Here is a 17,396-nt window from a genome sequence, read left to right as displayed (position 1 = left end):
GAGCCCCTAAAGTACCAATACAGTGGAAACCCCTCAAAAGTGACCCCATTTTAGAAACTACACCTGTCAAGGAATGTATCAAGGGGTATTATCATTTTGAGCCTAAAATGCTTCCCAAAAATTAATGTACAAAATGAAAATTGAAATTTTTAAAAATATGCCATTTCGGTGCCCAATACGTTGCACCCACTTTGTGTTGTCAGAGACCTGCACTCCTAAAACTATTAAGGGGCCATCCCGAGGGGCACAAAATTATATATGTGGGTGTAAACTGCTGCTTGGGCACACAGCAGGGCTCAGAAGGGAAGGACCACTGTGCGTTTTAGCTTTTGGGGTAGAGATTTAGAGGGACCCTCTGGGCACCATGTTGTTTTTGCAGAGCCCTGGAGGTGCCAGTAAACTGGAATTCACCAAGAAGTGACCCCATTTTGTAGGGGCAATTTTAGGGTCTCTGCAAATGTGACATGGTGTCCAAAAACGAAGAATCTAAATCTGCACTCCAAAAGCACATATTGCTCCTTCACATCTGCGCCCTGCTGGGTACCCAAATAGCAGTGTATGCCCACATGTATGACACTGGTGTACCCCGGATAACGGACTTAATGCCATATGTGGGTATAAATGGCTGTTTGGGCACAGCCGGGGACAGAAGGAAAGGAGCGCTATATTGGTTTTTGGAGCACACCATGCCACTTTTGCAAAGCCCCTGAATTGCCAATAAAGTGGAATCCGCAGACATGTCACCCCATCTTGGACACTAGCCCACTGATGGGATTTATCAAGTGGTGTAGCGAGATTTTTTTAACCCTTGAGTGTTGCATTTATTTAGTTTCCAGAAATGAAATCGCAACTGATAGAGAAGTTAAAAATGAAAATTTTACTGATTTGCCATTTCAGTGTGCAACATGTTGTGCCCGACTTATGTCAGCAGAGACACTCCAAAAACTGTTAAGCGGGTATCCTGGGCACAACAGCTTTCAGAGCGTTCATCTCTGATACAAGTCGGGCATAACATATTACGCACTGAAAGGACGTATTCCTGGAAAAATGGTCATTTTCACCTTTCACAATCAGCTTCGTATTCATTTATGGATAATAAGTTATAGCAACACTTGGGGGTTAAAAATGCTCTCTGTACCCCTGGATAAATCCTTCAGGGGTGTAGTTTCCAAAATAACATCTCATATCAGGGGATTCCACGTTACTGGCGTTTCAGCTCTGCAAAAGTGTCATGGCATCCAAAAACCAAACCGTCTGCGCTCCAAAAACCCAATAACCCTTCTTCCCTTCTGTGTCCGGCTGTGCCCCAATATCAGTTTATACCCACATATGACATTACGTCCGATATAACGGGTACATCAGTGTCATACATGTGTCATACATGTGTCATAAACTGCAGTTTGGGCGCACAGCAGGGCGCAGAAGGGAAGGAGCGCGATGCGGCTTTTGGAGTACAGATTCAGATGTTTGGTATCTGGACGCCATGTCATGTTTGTAGAGCCTGTAAGGTACCAGAAAAGTGGATTCCCCAAAGGAGTGACCCCATTTTGAAAACTGCACCCCTCAAAGAATGTATCAGGGGGTGTAGTGAGGATTAGTATGCCAGATGTGACTGCACAGCGGATGGCAAAGAGGGAATATATAAGCGGTGCGGAGGACATTGGGGACACCAAATTGTGTACTATGTCCCAGTAGCTCCTATAATTGGGGGAGTCACTCTGGGGGTCACTTTAGGGGTCACTTCTGGTGTCTGTTCCCTCATAAGCTGTAAATCTGGGGTGTCCCCTGATATTCGCTCGCACAGCTTATATATTCCCTTCCTGCCGCAGCCAGTTGTGTTCTAATAATTTGGTGATTTTTGCGGACTTTTGCCTTCACATTACTAGATGCTATATTTTCTTTATTTTTCTGGTGACGCGGCCATATAAGGACTTGTTTTTTGCGGGATAAGATGCATTTCGTAATGACACCGTTTTTGGGTGTCTACATCTTATTGAATACATTTTATTAACCCTTTTTTGCTGGATTTAAAAAAAAAAAAATCAATCCTGGCATTGAGTTTTACTTTTTTAGTTTTGCGCCATGCAGCGTACAGTATAAGTAACATGTTCCCTTTATTCTGCGGGTCGGTACGGTTACGGCGATACCTTATTTATGTTATTTTTTTATGTGTTACTAGTTCTGCAGAGGAAAAACACATTTGGGGACATAAATCAATGTTTTTTGCATAGCATCTTCTGAGAGGCGTAACATTTTTATTTTTCGGTTGACAGTGTTGGTTGAGGGCTTATTTTTTGCGGGACAACCTGCGCTTTTTATTGGTACTGTTATCGGATGCATATGACTTTTTGATCACTTTTTATAGTATATTTTGTAAGGTGAGACGGCGAAAAATCATTACTTCCAGCGAGTTTTTTCCGGGTTTTTTTTCCGGCGTTCGCCGTGTACATTAAATATTATTTCAGTTTTATTGTATAGATTGTTACGGACGCGACAATACCAAATATGCATTGTTTTTATTACTTTTTAGTTCTTTTTTTATATAATTCATTTTCTATAGAGAAAAAGGGATTTTTGGGCTTTATTACTTTATTAATTTTTTTCATACACTTCATTTTATTTTTTTTTTATTTTTTTTTTACTTTTTCATGTGTCCATTTAGGACACTTCAATCAGCAATACTGTGCTGATATAGAATGCCATGTGAGACACAGCCTGCAGGTGTCCCACATGGCATTCCGTAGCAGGATGTCAGGCTGTGTAGACGCACAGCCTGACATCAGAAGGTCCTGGCAGGATCACCAGGTATGTGGGGGCTCCGGGCAGTCTGGGGTCACTGGCCAGACCCCAGACTACCTTTTACTGCTATCGGCACCCTCCGATCTCGCCGTGGGGGGTGCCGATCTGATTCAATTGCTGGCGGATGCCTTTCGATCGCGCCGTGATGTTTCACGGCGCGATCGAAAGGGTTAAAACGTCCAGTCGGACTCAGTTCCGACTGGACGTTATTGAGGAAGGGGTTAGGTGTTAGTAACACCTAACCCCTGTCCCCCCCGCACCCCTCCCCCCGCCAAGAAGGTACCTAAAGACAGGACGTATTTTGACAATAGTCCGGTCTTTAGGTACCTGGACCGCAGGCCGTAAATTTACGTACGGCGGTCCTTAACCGGTTAAAGGAGATTTCCAGCCCCCGGGTAATTCTTTTTATATTGAAGACATATGCAGAGGATAGGATATCGGTATCTGTTCTTTGGGATTCCTATATCCAGATCCCGCACCATTTAGTTGATCCTGCTGCCTCCGGGCACCATGGATGAGGCCGGAGGTAGCTCTGTTTCTATTCATATAGATATAGGTTGCAGCCCCATAGCTGTGGTTCCAGAGTACTTCACATCAGTGTCTATTACTTGTGTGGGTATTGAACTGTTTCCAGCCCAGTCCTGAGTAGTAGCTTCTACCTGTGGAAGGCACATCACTTGATTGGTAAGGGGTCCAGTTGAATGGGACAGAGCTGATGCATGGCCTTGTGACCAATAGACATGATGTTACTTCCTGAGATGTGGAAACAGCCATGTTTTCTAATCCTGGAAACCCCTTTAAAATAATTCACAATCTACTTAAAATATATAGTTGTTTCCTTGCAATTAAATATACTGGAGAAAGTTAATGTTCAGTACCCCAGCAAGGAAAATACTTTGTGATCCACTAAGGCTAGGACCACGCAGCGATATCACCATATTGCTCTCCTTCACTGTGGCGTCACACTGTTACCCTAAGGAAACCTGCAACTGCAACTTCTACTTCCAAAAAAATCCAGTTGTTCTTGATATTGTTCCGACTTCTAGTCGCAGCACTCTCGTAATCGCAGTAATCACAGAGTAACAGGGGCGGATCCAGGGCCGGGCGAGCCGGGCCCCGCGGCCCGGCCCTAACAAAATGGTCCCGGTCAGCTCGGCATAGTCGGGCAAGTGCCAGGGCCCAAAGAGCCTCTGGGGGCCCCCCGGCACTTGCCTGTCACGATTTCAGCTCATCGGCGTCCGACCGCCGATGAGCTGAATCGCGATTAAAGCAGGAGCTGTGAGCTCAGCTCCTGCTTTAAAGCTCCGGCCCGGCTTGCGTGTGTAGGCATGATGACGTCATCACATCACGCTTACACACGCAAGCCGGGCCGCAGCTAAGCAGGAGCTTAGGTCACATGAAACTGGGGACAGAGATGGAGGCGGCCCAATGAAACTGGGGGGCAAATGAAGGGGAGGGGGGAACAGCATGACACTTGGGCAGAGACGGGGGACATGAAACTGTGAGCAGATGAAGGGGGAGAACGTGATGAAACTGGGGACAGAGGGGGGGGCGGAGCTTGACCGCCGAGCGCAGTGGTAGCATGTGCCTGTAGCTCCGCTGCATATTAAGCACATAGAGCGTCTCGTAGCTTCATTCCTGGGGAGAAAATGGGCAAAGCTGGCAGAGACAAGGGGGGTGACTTACCTGGCACGCCGAAGATAGCGAAGCAGCAGTCCGACTTGCAGAAATTCCTCCGTAAGAAGAGCCCGCATGCTCGCAGCCGTTCTCCCAAGATGGCGCCGGCGGGCGCGCCTGCTGTGGCGCCCGTGTTCGGCTCCGATGTGGACAGTGGAGGAGAAGGAGATAGCGATGAGGGAGCGGCGCCGATGATTTCCAAAGCCTTCCTGAGGAAAGAATTTCACCGAGCTCTACAACAGGCTCTCCAGCCGGTAAGGATGGACTTGGCGGACATTAAATCTGATTTGGCCTCACTAGGCCGCAGAGTGGAGGTGACGGAGGAAGGCTGCTCGAGTCTCACAGCACATGCGAGGGCGTTGGAGATGGTGGTCGCCTCGCAGAAAGATCAAATAGACCGGGCTCTCACCCTCCTGGAAGACCAGGAGAATAGGAGTAGGAGGCGAAACGTGCGGATAAAAGGTATCGCGGAGGAGTGTGCTCAGGAGGACTTAAGGGACAGAGCTATGGCCATCTTTACTGCTCTTTTGGGCCCAGATCGTGCTTCCTCTGTAGTAATAGAAAGAGTGCACAGGGCTCTACGCCCCAAACCAAAATCTGGAGATCCCCCCAGGGATGTATTGTGTGGACTCTTATCCTATGTGGATACTCAGGATATATTGTCAGCTGCGCGGGCTAAGCCCGATTTTGTTTTTGAATCTGATAAACTGTCCCTTTATCAAGATCTTGCGCCCTCTACTCTGGCGAAGCGTCGACAACTCAGGCCTCTCTTAGAGGTATTGCGCAAGATGAATATTGCATATTCCTGGCTATACCCCTTCGGACTGTCTATCCAGTTTAAGGGACGTCGCTTGATTGTACAATCTCCTGCTGATCTCACGGTAGTCTGGGAATGTCTAAATATAACTCCGTTAGATATACCATCCTGGTTACCTACGCCCGATTTATCAAAGCTTCCGGAGCTGCCCCCTCCCGATACATGGCCGCCTGCTTCTCGACTTAAGTCACCGAAATCTAGAAGGGCGCTGCACAAGTCCTTATCCTCGGTGTGAGCGAATTGTCTAGGCAGATATGTTGGACTGGCTGTAGTCTAGAGACTTACATCTATCCTTATCCTGCTTACAATGCCTGTGCACTGTTTAGAGGGATTCGTCATTGGGACCCGATTTTTGTATTGCGATACAACCTTGTTTAAGACATGAATAACCTCATTTACGTCTGTAATCCGGTGAAGAGATCGCTGTTTTTGTTGTTTTCATGTCCTATACTGATATTAATGTCTGTTATTATTACATGTTATCACACGTTGGCCTAGACTCTTGCCCAGCTTACTTTTTCTCCCGAGTTCAGGGAGCTTAGTTATAATACAGGTGGTGGCTATCCATTTGACACTGGTAGGCTATCGGATACTTCGGTTCCGGGTTTGAGTTGAGATTGAGTTACTTATGTATCCCAGCTTACTTAAGAGATAGATGCTATCTATAGATTATTTAGCTCCTTTCTAGTTTTTTTTTTTTTTTTTTTTTTTTTTTTTCTTCTCCTTTCTCTTTTAATCTTTAAGCTTTGATGCTGGGTGTCCCGGCTCTAGGAGCCCGCCTTGTTATCTGTTACATTAGCTATTTAACTATTCTATTGTGTCCTTGTATCCTGCAGGTTTGATTTTTAATCTCTTTTTTATGGCTTTCACTGAGACGTTGTGTGTGCTTGCCGCACCAAGTTCTTTCTCCCCATAGTCACTCGTCTCTGGGTAGTTTGCGTCCAGAGATCCAGTTGGCTATACTTCCTTTAGGTAGGGAGTGTTTGTTCATTAGCAGCGCCCGTACAGGCCGGGGCGCTTCTTTGAAGACCAGCTGGTCATCTTTATTAATAGCTTGTTTTATTTGATTGTTCTGTGTCCTACCCCATTGTGATACCCCTTTGTCTTTGTGTGTTTGTTTTTGCCCCTTTGATCCTTTGTCCTCTGTTGTACTTCTATTGTTCCCCCTTGTTCATTCTCCTACTTCTTATATCTCTCTTCTAGACTACTTCCTCTACTTCTACTTCTACTTCTTCTTCTTCTTCTTTTACTTCTCCTCCCTCTTTTTCCTCTTTCTCCTCTCTTCCCTTTGCAGAGTTTTTGGACAGGCCCTCCACCCACGAGTTCCGCTCCGATGGCGGGGACGATGGTGACCTCCTATAATGTCCATGGCTGGAACGCTCCTGAGAAGAGACACAGTGTTCTTCTCCTGCTACAAAAGTTGAATACGAAGGTAGTGTTTTTGCAGGAGACACATTTTAAAACTGGTAGAATTCCCAAGTTGCCTACAAATTATTTTTCTAAATGGTACCATAACCCGAGTAGTTCTGGAGCTTCTAGGGGGGTGACTGTCGCTTTTCATCATTCCATTCCCTTTGCATGCGAACAAGTTTATTCAGATCTCAATGGGAGAGCGCTATTTGTAAAGGGGAAAATTGCCATGGATGCGTACACGTTTGTAAACATGTATGTTCCGACCTCAGGTCAGATATCTTGGCTAGTGGAGACTTTTGAAAGATTACGATTGTTTGCGGAAGGGACCATTGTTTTTGGTACTGATTTAAATATAGCTTTGAATCCACTGTTAGACTCTTCCAGTGGAAAATCACAATTGTCGCAAAGAGCCCTTAGGAAACTGCACCTACTTCTCCAAGAACTAGACTTGGTTGACATATGGAGACTTTTACATCCATTAGTCAAGGATTATTCCTTTTATTCGAATCCCAGGTCCTCCTATCAGAGGCTTGATTATGTATTTGTTTCTAAGAAGCTAGTCCCTTACTGTAAGAAGGCACAGATTGGCCCGATTTCCCTATCAGACCATGCTCCAGTGTCTTGTGCCATACGTTTTCTTCCCCTTCCTCGTGCAGACTTCTCTTGGAAGTTAAATGAGAGACTTCTTGATTCAGCTGAAGTGCGTGACCTGATATCCAAACACCTGTCGGAATTTTTTAATATAAACCTCACTGGAGATATCAGTCCCACGGTAGTGTGGGAAACCCACAAACACTATATAAGAGGTATCCTGATCGCACAGGGAGCAAAACAGAAAAAGTTGCAGCAGCAGAAGATTGATTCCCTGCTCCGTCAGATCTCTGAGTTAGAGAAATTACACAAGCGCACCCAAACTCTGTTACAACTTCAGAAGTTGACAGATCTTAGGACGGAGTTAAAAGATATTTTGGCAGCAAAGGCAGCTAAGCATTTTTTGAACTACAAACAGAAATTGTACTCACATGGTAATAAGGGGGGCCGTATGATGACCTCCCTGATTAAAAAGGCTCAGGCAAGGACGTACATACCCTCCATTCGTACTTCTGCTGGTTTAGTTCTGTCTAACACCTCCTCTATAGCTGAGACGTTTAGAGAATTTTATACATCCTTGTATAATCTCAATCCTACTGATACAGTTGAGGCTGCGGAGTTGAGGAAGGTGGCTATCACTAAGTTTCTATCTTCCCTGTCTTTACCCACTATAACCAAAGATCAGGCTGAGCAGCTGCTGGATCCGATTTCGGAGGCAGAACTTAGGTCTATTATCTCCTCCTTCCCTGCCCATAAGAGCCCGGGCCCTGATGGGTACTCTTTGATATATTACAAAACTTTTCAGGATATTCTGGTGTCGCCTCTGACTAAGTCGCTTAATTCAGCCCTTTCAGGAGCTTCGCTCCCTAAACAGGCCTTGGAGGCACATGTCACGCTGATTGCTAAGGAGGGGAGGGACCCCCAGTTATGTGGGAATTATCGTCCAATTTCCTTATTGAACTTGGATTTGAAGATTTGGGCCAAGTTGTTGGCCTCTCGCCTCAAACCCTTGCTACCTGAACTGATTAACGAAGAGCAGGTAGGATTTGTTAAATCCAGAGAGGGCAGGCAGAATTCGATCCGTCTCTTGCATATTACTCGCTTATCTCAGACGTTATCTACCCCCATAGTCCTTCTTGGTTTAGACGCCGAGAAGGCATTTGATCGTGTTAGTTGGGAATTCCTAATGGCCACACTCGAGAGATTTGGGATACCCAAGCCATTTATTTCTGCTATTATGACCCTGTACTCTTCTCCCTATGCTCGGCTTAAGGTAAATGGTACCCTTTCTGCCTCTTTTGACATCGCTAATGGCACGAGACAGGGCTGCCCTCTTTCACCGTCCCTCTTTATCTTAACGTTAGAACCCTTCTTGCAAAAGGTTAGAGAACATCCGGGGATCTTGGGGGTCCCTCTTCCTGGTGGGTCCCTCCACTCCTTGGCTTTTGCGGACGATGTCTTGTTTGTACTTTCTGACCCTTCGACGAGCTTACCACATGTAATAGAGGTGATTGAAGAGTATAGCTTTCTGTCTAATTACAAAATTAACCCGGATAAATGTGAACTACTTAACCTCTCCCTACCCCCAGCCGAGAGGAAGACTCTAGCAGAACGGTTCCCATTCAAATGGTCAGACTCCTATCTTAAGTATTTAGGAGTTAAGATACCTCGATATCTTAAAGATCTTTATGATCATAATTATGTCCCTATGCTGAAGGAGGTAGATAAGCTTTTAGCGAAATATGATATACCCTGTATCTCCTGGTTTGGTAGGAGAAGTTTGTTGAAGACGTATATAGCTCCTAAGATTTCCTACCTGCTCAGAATGCTGCCGATAAAGCTGCCGCTCTCTTTCTTCAAACATCTGAGGTCCTCTTTCTCTCGCTTTCTATGGAGGGGTAGGAGGCCTCGATTGGCATATACCGCTCTCAGCAGAAGGAGATTGGAGGGTGGGATTGACGCTCCAGACCTGTTATATACGTATGAGGCAATCCAATTACAGTTTTGGACAGAGACGGCGACTGTGTCGCCCTCTTCTCCGGTGGGAAGATTGCTTAGGAAGGTCTACGGTGACTACTTTCTTGCCGACTTATGGCTCTCGCCAAGCCCGGTGTCGGTAGGGAGGACAATTTCTAAATCTGATATTATTTTTGGCGGGGCACTCACGGTTTGGGAAAAATACCAACCATTGATCGCTCCAACCCCATCTTTATGTTTACCAGCTGCCTTGGTCCCAGATATCCTCCCGAATAAGCCTCGAAAAATTGAAGACTTTTGGAATGCGCTCTTGTATACTCCTTTGATCTCCCTGTGTGATAGTGGTGACTTCCCAGAACCAGATGCACTACGTTCCCTGGATGCTTTTGGCAAAATTGCCAATAAACTGTCCTTTTTACATTTAAGTCATTATGACAACTGCAGAAAGGCCTTCGAGGCCTCTTTTGACTGGAGGAGGGGATCTACATATTTTGAACAGATTTACCTCCTGGCCAATCCGAAAAAGTACAAGTCTTCTTCCCTGTTGTACAAAGTGATCAGACCGCCTAGGATCATTAAACCCTTCTACCTATCTAGTTGGGAATCTGAACTACAGGTCACACTTGACCCTTCAGAAGTTGCAGTGATTCTCTCTAGGTCCTATGGTATGTCGACATGTGTGCGGATTCAGGAAACACACTTCAAGCTGCTTTCGAGATGGTACTGTTCCCCTGACTGGCTGGCGACGCATGGTCTGATAGATTCTGGAACCTGTTGGCGATGTGGCTTGGAAAGAGGCACATTGCTGCACCTATGGTGGTCATGCACGAAGCTGAGAGATTTTTGGTCTGGGGTGGAAACTAAATTGAACGAGCTTTGCCCAAACTTACCTGATCTTACGCCATCCTTACTGATTTTCTTCCTTCCACTACCGAATATCCCCAAGCACGCTCAGAGATTAATTTATCATCTCCTCTCTGCAGCTAAAGCCCTGATACCGTTGTATTGGAAGCAAACCTCAGCCCCTTCCTTATCGGAGTGGGTGGCCAAAACAAATCAGATTGCTCGTTTTGAGGAGATGTTGAGTTGGAACAGGAGGAATAGAAGTTCATATCTCAAGGTCTGGCAACCCTGGCTTGAGATTAGATAGGTTCGCTCACTGTGTTGATTTGCTATCTTCTTTGGAGACAAACCCCATGGGGATGTGCTACCCTTCACTCCTGTGTGTTTGGAGGGGACCCTGTGTCGAGAACTCTGCTACGCTTATGTCTTTATTTCTCTTCTTTATATCTGTTCTTACTCTCCCCCCCCCCCCTCTTCTGCTTCTTCTTTATTTTTCCTTTCCTCTTTCTCCTTTTCTCCCCCCCCCCCCCCTCATTTTTGTGAAAATGAAAAAAAAAAAAAGGAGTTTATTGACTTTATTATACCATTATCTGTGTTGTGCTTTGCTATTTACACTCTCATGTCAATTTTCAAGCGCTGCCGGGCTGTGCCCTGTCTGTTTTTGATTTGTCATTTGATATGGTTTTTGTATACTTTTATGTCAATAAACCTGAATTAAAAAAAAAAAAAGAAACTGGGGACAGAGATGGGGGGGGACATGAAACTGGGGGCAGAGGAAGGGTGTATATGAAACTGGGGGAGAGATGGAGGGGGGGCATATAATTTACGGGTGACTGTAGGAGGATTATACTGTGTGGGAGCACATGATAAATGAATGGGAATGGGTAGAATCAACATAAAAGTGGGTGGAGCCAAATTTGCCGCGGCGCGCAGAGCATGCCACACATTTCACCCCTCTTTCTACTCTTTAACCCCTTAAGGACCCGGCCATTTTTTGGTTTCGTATTTTCGTTTTTCCCTCCTCACATTTCAAGAGCCATAACTTTTTCATTTTTCAGTTCACAGAGTCACATGATGGCTTATTGTTTGCGGGACAAATTGTACTTTGTAATGGCACCATTCAATATGCTGTGCAATGTACTGGGAAGCTGGAAAAAAATTCAGAATGAGGTGCAATTGGAGAAAAAATGCATTTGCGCCATTTTCTTATGGGTTTAATTTTTACAGCGTTCACTGTTTGGTACAAATGACATGTTACCTGTGTTCTACGTGTCAGTACGAACGCGGTGATACCAAATTTATATAGTATTTGAAATGTTTTGATACTTTTAAAAAAATGATAAACTTTGCAAAATAGAAAAAAAAATTTGTGTTATCATGTTCTAACACCTGTAACTTTTTCATATTTCCATGTATGGAGCTGGTTGTGGTGTCTTTTTATGCGGGACAAGATGACGTTTCTATTGATACCATTTGGGGAAAGATCTGATGGTTTGATCACTTTTTATTCAATTTTTTATAGGAGGCAAAGTGTTGAAAAAAACGCTTTTTGGCGGTTTTTATTTTTTTTGCCGCTACGCCGTTCGCAGTACGGGATAAATGTTTTAATATTCTAATAGTTCGGGCATTTTGGAGCGCGGGGATACCTAATATGTTTATGTTTAATGTTCTTTAATTACTTTTATAGCTAATCTAGGGAAAGGGGGGTGATTTGAACTTTTATATATTTTTTATTTTTTAATACTTTTAAAAACTTTTTTTTTTCTTCTGTTACATTTATGATCAGACCCCTTAGGTACCTTGAAACCTAGGGGGTCTGATCGCTCATACTATTCACTGCAATACTACAGTAGTGAATAGTAAAATCGCAGCACTTCTATTAGACGATGCCTCTGGCCTCTGGCATCGCCTAATAGATCTAGTGCAGACAAGCCTGGAAGCCTTCAATAGGCTTCCGGCTGTCATAGCAACCGATCACCGCCCTCATGTGACGTTCAGGAGGGCGGCGATCGGCGAAACATGGCGGCACCCGTGTCGCCGGCGCCGTTTACACACTGCGGTCACGTTTGATCGCAGTGTGTAAAGGGTTAACAGCAGCGATCGGCTCGGGCACCGACCGCTGCTGTTAGTGGCAGGTCCTGGCTGTATGATACAGCCGGCATCTGCCGTGTATGGAGCGAGCTCAGCGTGTGAGCTCGCTCCATACATCCCCATGCGACCCATGACGTACAGTTACGTCAAGGGTCGCTAAGGGGTTAAAAATTGGGAGGTATGGCGTTAGTGACGCCACACTCCTGCATGATGTCACTCGCTTCATCTGCGACGCACAGTGTCTCGACTCTCCCGGCTCCTTTACAAGGGGGCCCACTGAGGCTCTGTCGCCCAAGGGCCCATAAAAACCTGGAGCCGGCCCTGGGTCAGCATGTCCCCTCCTACGGACGCCGATGAGCTGAATACATAGGCGTTTAAAGCAGGAGCTGTCACAGCTCAGCTCCTGTTTTAACGCTGAGCTCCGGCATTTGTAGTCGCGATGTGATGACGTCACATCGCGCCTACAATATGTGTATGAGGGAGAGAGCTGCGGGGGAACGAGGGAAGGTGAGTGTGTGTGAGAACAGTATGACGCTGGGGCAGATGGAGGGGGAGAGAACAGTATGACACTGGGGCAGATGAAGGGGGGAGAACAGCATGACACTGGGGCAGATGAAGGGGGGAGAACAGCATGACACTGGGGCAGATGAAGGGGGGAGAACAGCATGACACTGGGGCAGATGAAGGGGGGAGAACAGCATGACACTGGGGCAGATGGAGGGGGGGAGAACAGCATGACACTGGGGCAGAGACGGGGGGGGACATGAAACTGTGGGCAGATAAAGGGGGAGAATGGCATGAAACTGGGGACAGAGATAGAGGGGGGACATGAAACTAGGGGTAGATGAAGGGTGTATATGAAAATGGAGAGAGATGGAGGGGGGACATATAATTTACGGGTGACTGTAGGAGGATTATACTGTGTGGAATCACATGAAAAATGAATGAGAATGGGCAGAGTCAACATAAAAGTGGGCAGGGCCTAAGTTGCTGCTGCGCGTAGGGCCCCGCCAAAGTCAATTGCCCAGGGCCCCGCAAACCCTGGATCCGCCACTGCAGAGTAACATGGCGTTCTTAGGTTGTGCGGCCAGGGGTGAACCTGCTCCTTTCGCCGCCCGAGGCGAAGTACAGAAAGCCACCCCCCCCCCGCCGGGGGAGGGGGCAGAGTGGGGCGTGGCTTAGCGGAGGGGGCGTGGCGACTCGAAGTGGGCGGGGCTTAGCGCCGTTCGCTGGCAGAGAGCAGGCCCGGAGACAGTGCCGCACCTCCCATGAGGCGACCTGAAGCGAGCGCTTCAGGCGGCGCTATGCCAGAGCCTCAGGGAGGGCAGCATTTTTGCTAACCTAAGCCAGTCCAGGACAAGCTGTCCTGGACTGGCTTAGCACGGAGCGGTGGTTTGGGGAGGCCACTGGAGCAGCGCTGCTCCAGCAGCCTCCCCTCACGCTCAGGCAGAGCGCAGGCAGTCTCCGGGCCTGCTCTCTGCTGGCGAACGGCGCTAAGCCCCGCCCCCTTCGAGTCGCCACGCCCCTCCACTAAGCCACGCCCCGCTACGCCGCCTCCCCCGGCGGGGGGGGGGCGGCTTTCTGTACTTCGCCTCGGGCGGCGAAAGGAGCAGGTTCACCCCTGATCATTGCAGAGTAACATGGAGTTCTCAGGTTGTGCGACAGAAAATGCAACGATGCCTTAGCCTTGTGTCAAGGAACATTAAGGATTGAATGAAGTGAATTGGCTTCATTGCATAAGAAAATAATCTAACATATAACCAAGGTGGAATAAATGTTTTAGGGCAGATCTCAAGAATTAGAATAGGTAAAGCAAGACTTGGCACCATGACACTCTAGGTCAGTGATGGCGAACCTTTTAGAGACCGAGTGCCCAAACTGCAACCCAAAACCCACAAAATTTTCGCGGAGTGCCAACACGACAATATAGACTTAATACTATGCGGATCCACAATTGCGGACAGTTACTGACCAAAAATTACAGTCATGTGGGGCTTTACAGAGCTTTCAATAATACAAACAACGTTGTACTGAAATGTAAAGGTCTCGGCATTTGGTACTTTGAACAATTAATTTTCACTATTTACATCGCACAGGATCTGTTTTATAGTTACCGTGTAATATTCTTACATCCTGTACTAATATCACGTCTGCTATAAAACAGATACTGTGTGATATAAATAGTGAGGGGACCCCAGACAGTATTATATGCTCTGCAGTGGGCCCACCACACAATATTATATTCTCCACAGTACCACAGTAGCCCCCCAGTGTTATATGCTCCGCAGTAGGTGTCCCCCCCCCCCACAGGATTATATGCTCCACAGTGGCATCCACACACAGTATTGTGTGCTTATAAATAGGCCCCCCCCCAGTATTATATGCTCTTTAGTACACCCCCCAGTATTATAAGCCACCCCAGTATTATAAGCCCCCCCAGTATTATACACTCCCCCAGTATTATAAGCCCCCTCAGTATTATACACTCCCCCCAGTATTATACACTCCCCCCAGTATTATACACCCCACCCAGTATTATAAGCCCCCCCAGTATTATACACTCCCCCCAGTATTATAAGCCCCCTCAGTATTATACACTCCCCCCAGTATTATACACTCCCCCCAGTATTATACACCCCACCCAGTATTATAAGCCCCCCCAGTATTATACACTCCCCCCCAGTATCATACACCCCACCAAGTATTATAAGCACTCCCCCCAACATCATATACACAGTGAGCCACTCTCATACTCACCCCTGAAGAGCCGCCGGCATCCACCTTCTTGTCACTGGCGGCGCTGATGACGTCATCGCGCCCGCGTCGGGGCAGAGGTCAAACTCTGCAGCCAGTGTAGGCCGCGGTCGCGCGATCCGCGGCCTACCCTGACAGCTTTCAGCTGTATGTGCATTTGCACATACAACTGAAGGCAGTGATCGCTCATCAACGGGGAATCCTGTACCGGATTCCCTGTTGGTGAGCGATCCGGGCGACCGCACGTGTGCCAGCATGGAGGGCTCTGCGTGCCCTCTCTGGCACGCGTGCCATAGGTTCGCCATCACTGCTCTAGGTTCTTCAAGGATCTCACTGGCACTGCAGCGTTACTCCTTAGCATTGTGAACAGACTCATACTATGACCATTTCTAATGACTACAAGTCCTGCAGCCACAATAATGGAGCTCTCCATCCCTCTCACTGGGATTTTTCATATAAACATAAGCACAAGAACAATTTCCTTGCGGCATATCAAATCTTGGCTCTTTTAAGACATGTTTTTCATCTTCCTGGATAAAAAAATCCTCTTTCATCCTCCAGTATGTAGCCGCTCCATTCCTGCAGTACTCTAACACTCTAGTTAACAACCCGCCATACTGAACTATGACTTATTGTCTCACCGCTCTTTATGTCGTCTCTCGTCAGGATTTTGTCGAAAATAGTTATGTTCAATTTTGGTAATATTTTTTTTTTTTTTTGATGAATCCATTAAAAAAACCTCTTGTTTTTATGAAATCCATTAGGTATAGTTGTAAACACTGTATACGATATATCTTTTGCACAATAACCAGCTATAAAAACAAACACTATGTAACATTGTCTGAAAGCTGAAAGAGAACCTGTCAGATGATTGATGTCACTGTCACGGGATGGTTAGAGTCTATACTATAGGCAATGTGTAATATATATTTCATGTGGAATGTATTCTCTAACCTGTTGTAAACATCAGTGTGTAGTTGGCTGATTCGGGTCTAGTGTGTTAGCACATTGTATGCAAATCCCTCTAACTAGTGAGGACAATGGGTGGAGATAATCTGATCAGTGTCTCCAAGAAGATGTTGGACTGTGCATTGTTCAAAAGAGACAGGGAGTCTGCTCTCCTTGGTATAGGTGAGGGGGGAAGGATCTGTGGCTCAGCCCTTCCCACCCCCAGGTATAGGTGTAACAGTTTAGTATATAGTTGTAGTGAGCAGTTAGTATGTGTTAGCCGGCCTGTGCACAGCTCTGCAGAGAGCCAGGATATAGTTACAGGACCAAGGAACCAAAGTTATCATTGGATTGTGACTTCTGTGGACTTATTGTTATTACGGTTGATGTGACTGCTGCCGGCTACTAACTTTGTGGATTACAATAAATTGCTGTTGTCTCCCGACCTCTTGCGTCCGTGTTGATTCAAAAGACCATCCGGAGGAAGACGTATACCTTTGCTCCGTGACAACTGGTTGGCAGCGGTGGGATCAACAGCGGACAGCGAGATGGACTACAGCAGCCCAGCGATTAATGGAGCCACAACCTCAGAATACAGGAACTGGACTATGGCAAGTCTACAAGTAAGGGCCCGGGAACTAAACCTGAGTTACCAGGGAAGAACGAAAGAGCAACTGATCGAGGCACTGGAGGAGATGACCCTGCAAAGCGACCATGAGGAGGGCTGCCCCCAGGAGACTGGAGAGATACAGGAGTGGCAGGTACAGACCCAAAAGAGCAGATGGGTTGTTTTGTATGAGGAGGAATTGGCAGTGCTGGGGCTAGAAGCAACTGCAGAGCAAAGGAGTAGAGCATTACAGAGGGCTCAGGAAACGGAGAAGGAGGAACAGAGAATGGCGCATGAAAAGGAAAGAATGGCGCATGAAATGCGAATGGCTGAGATAACTATGAGGAATTATAATCAAACGTCGACCCCCAGCCCAACAGTGAGAGAACCACCATATGTCTCCCATAAACACTTCAAGACCTTTGAGGAAGCGGCTGGGGATGTTGATGGATATTTTCAGGACTTCGAACACCAGTGCCACCTGATGGAAGTCCCAGAGAAGGATTGGGTCCGGTATCTGGTGGGGCACCTACGAGATGGGGCTGCGGAAGCTCTCAGAGCCATGGACCCTAGTGATCAGCGGGACTATGAGGCCATTAAAAGAGCGGTGCAGAAGTATTATGCAGTCACTCCAGAGACCTACCGAGTTCAGTTCCGCTCTTTGTCTTACAATGGGGGAAGCTCCTTCCACATGTTCGCCCACAAGTTGAAGCAAGCATGCAAGCGCTGGCTAGAAGGAGAGGAGGCTGTCACAGTCGATAAGGTCCTCCAAGTCATACTTAAGGAACAGTTCTTTTCCCAGTGCCCCGCTGAGATCCGTGAGTGGGTGCTGGAACGGAACCCAGCCACAGTTGAGCAAGCTGCTTCTCTTGCAGATGA

Source organism: Leptodactylus fuscus, chromosome 6 (assembly GCF_031893055.1).
Source record: "Leptodactylus fuscus isolate aLepFus1 chromosome 6, aLepFus1.hap2, whole genome shotgun sequence".
Lineage (NCBI taxonomy): Eukaryota > Metazoa > Chordata > Amphibia > Anura > Leptodactylidae > Leptodactylus > Leptodactylus fuscus.
The sequence above is the reverse complement of the archived record's forward strand: the minus strand, read 5'-3'. Positions refer to the sequence as shown.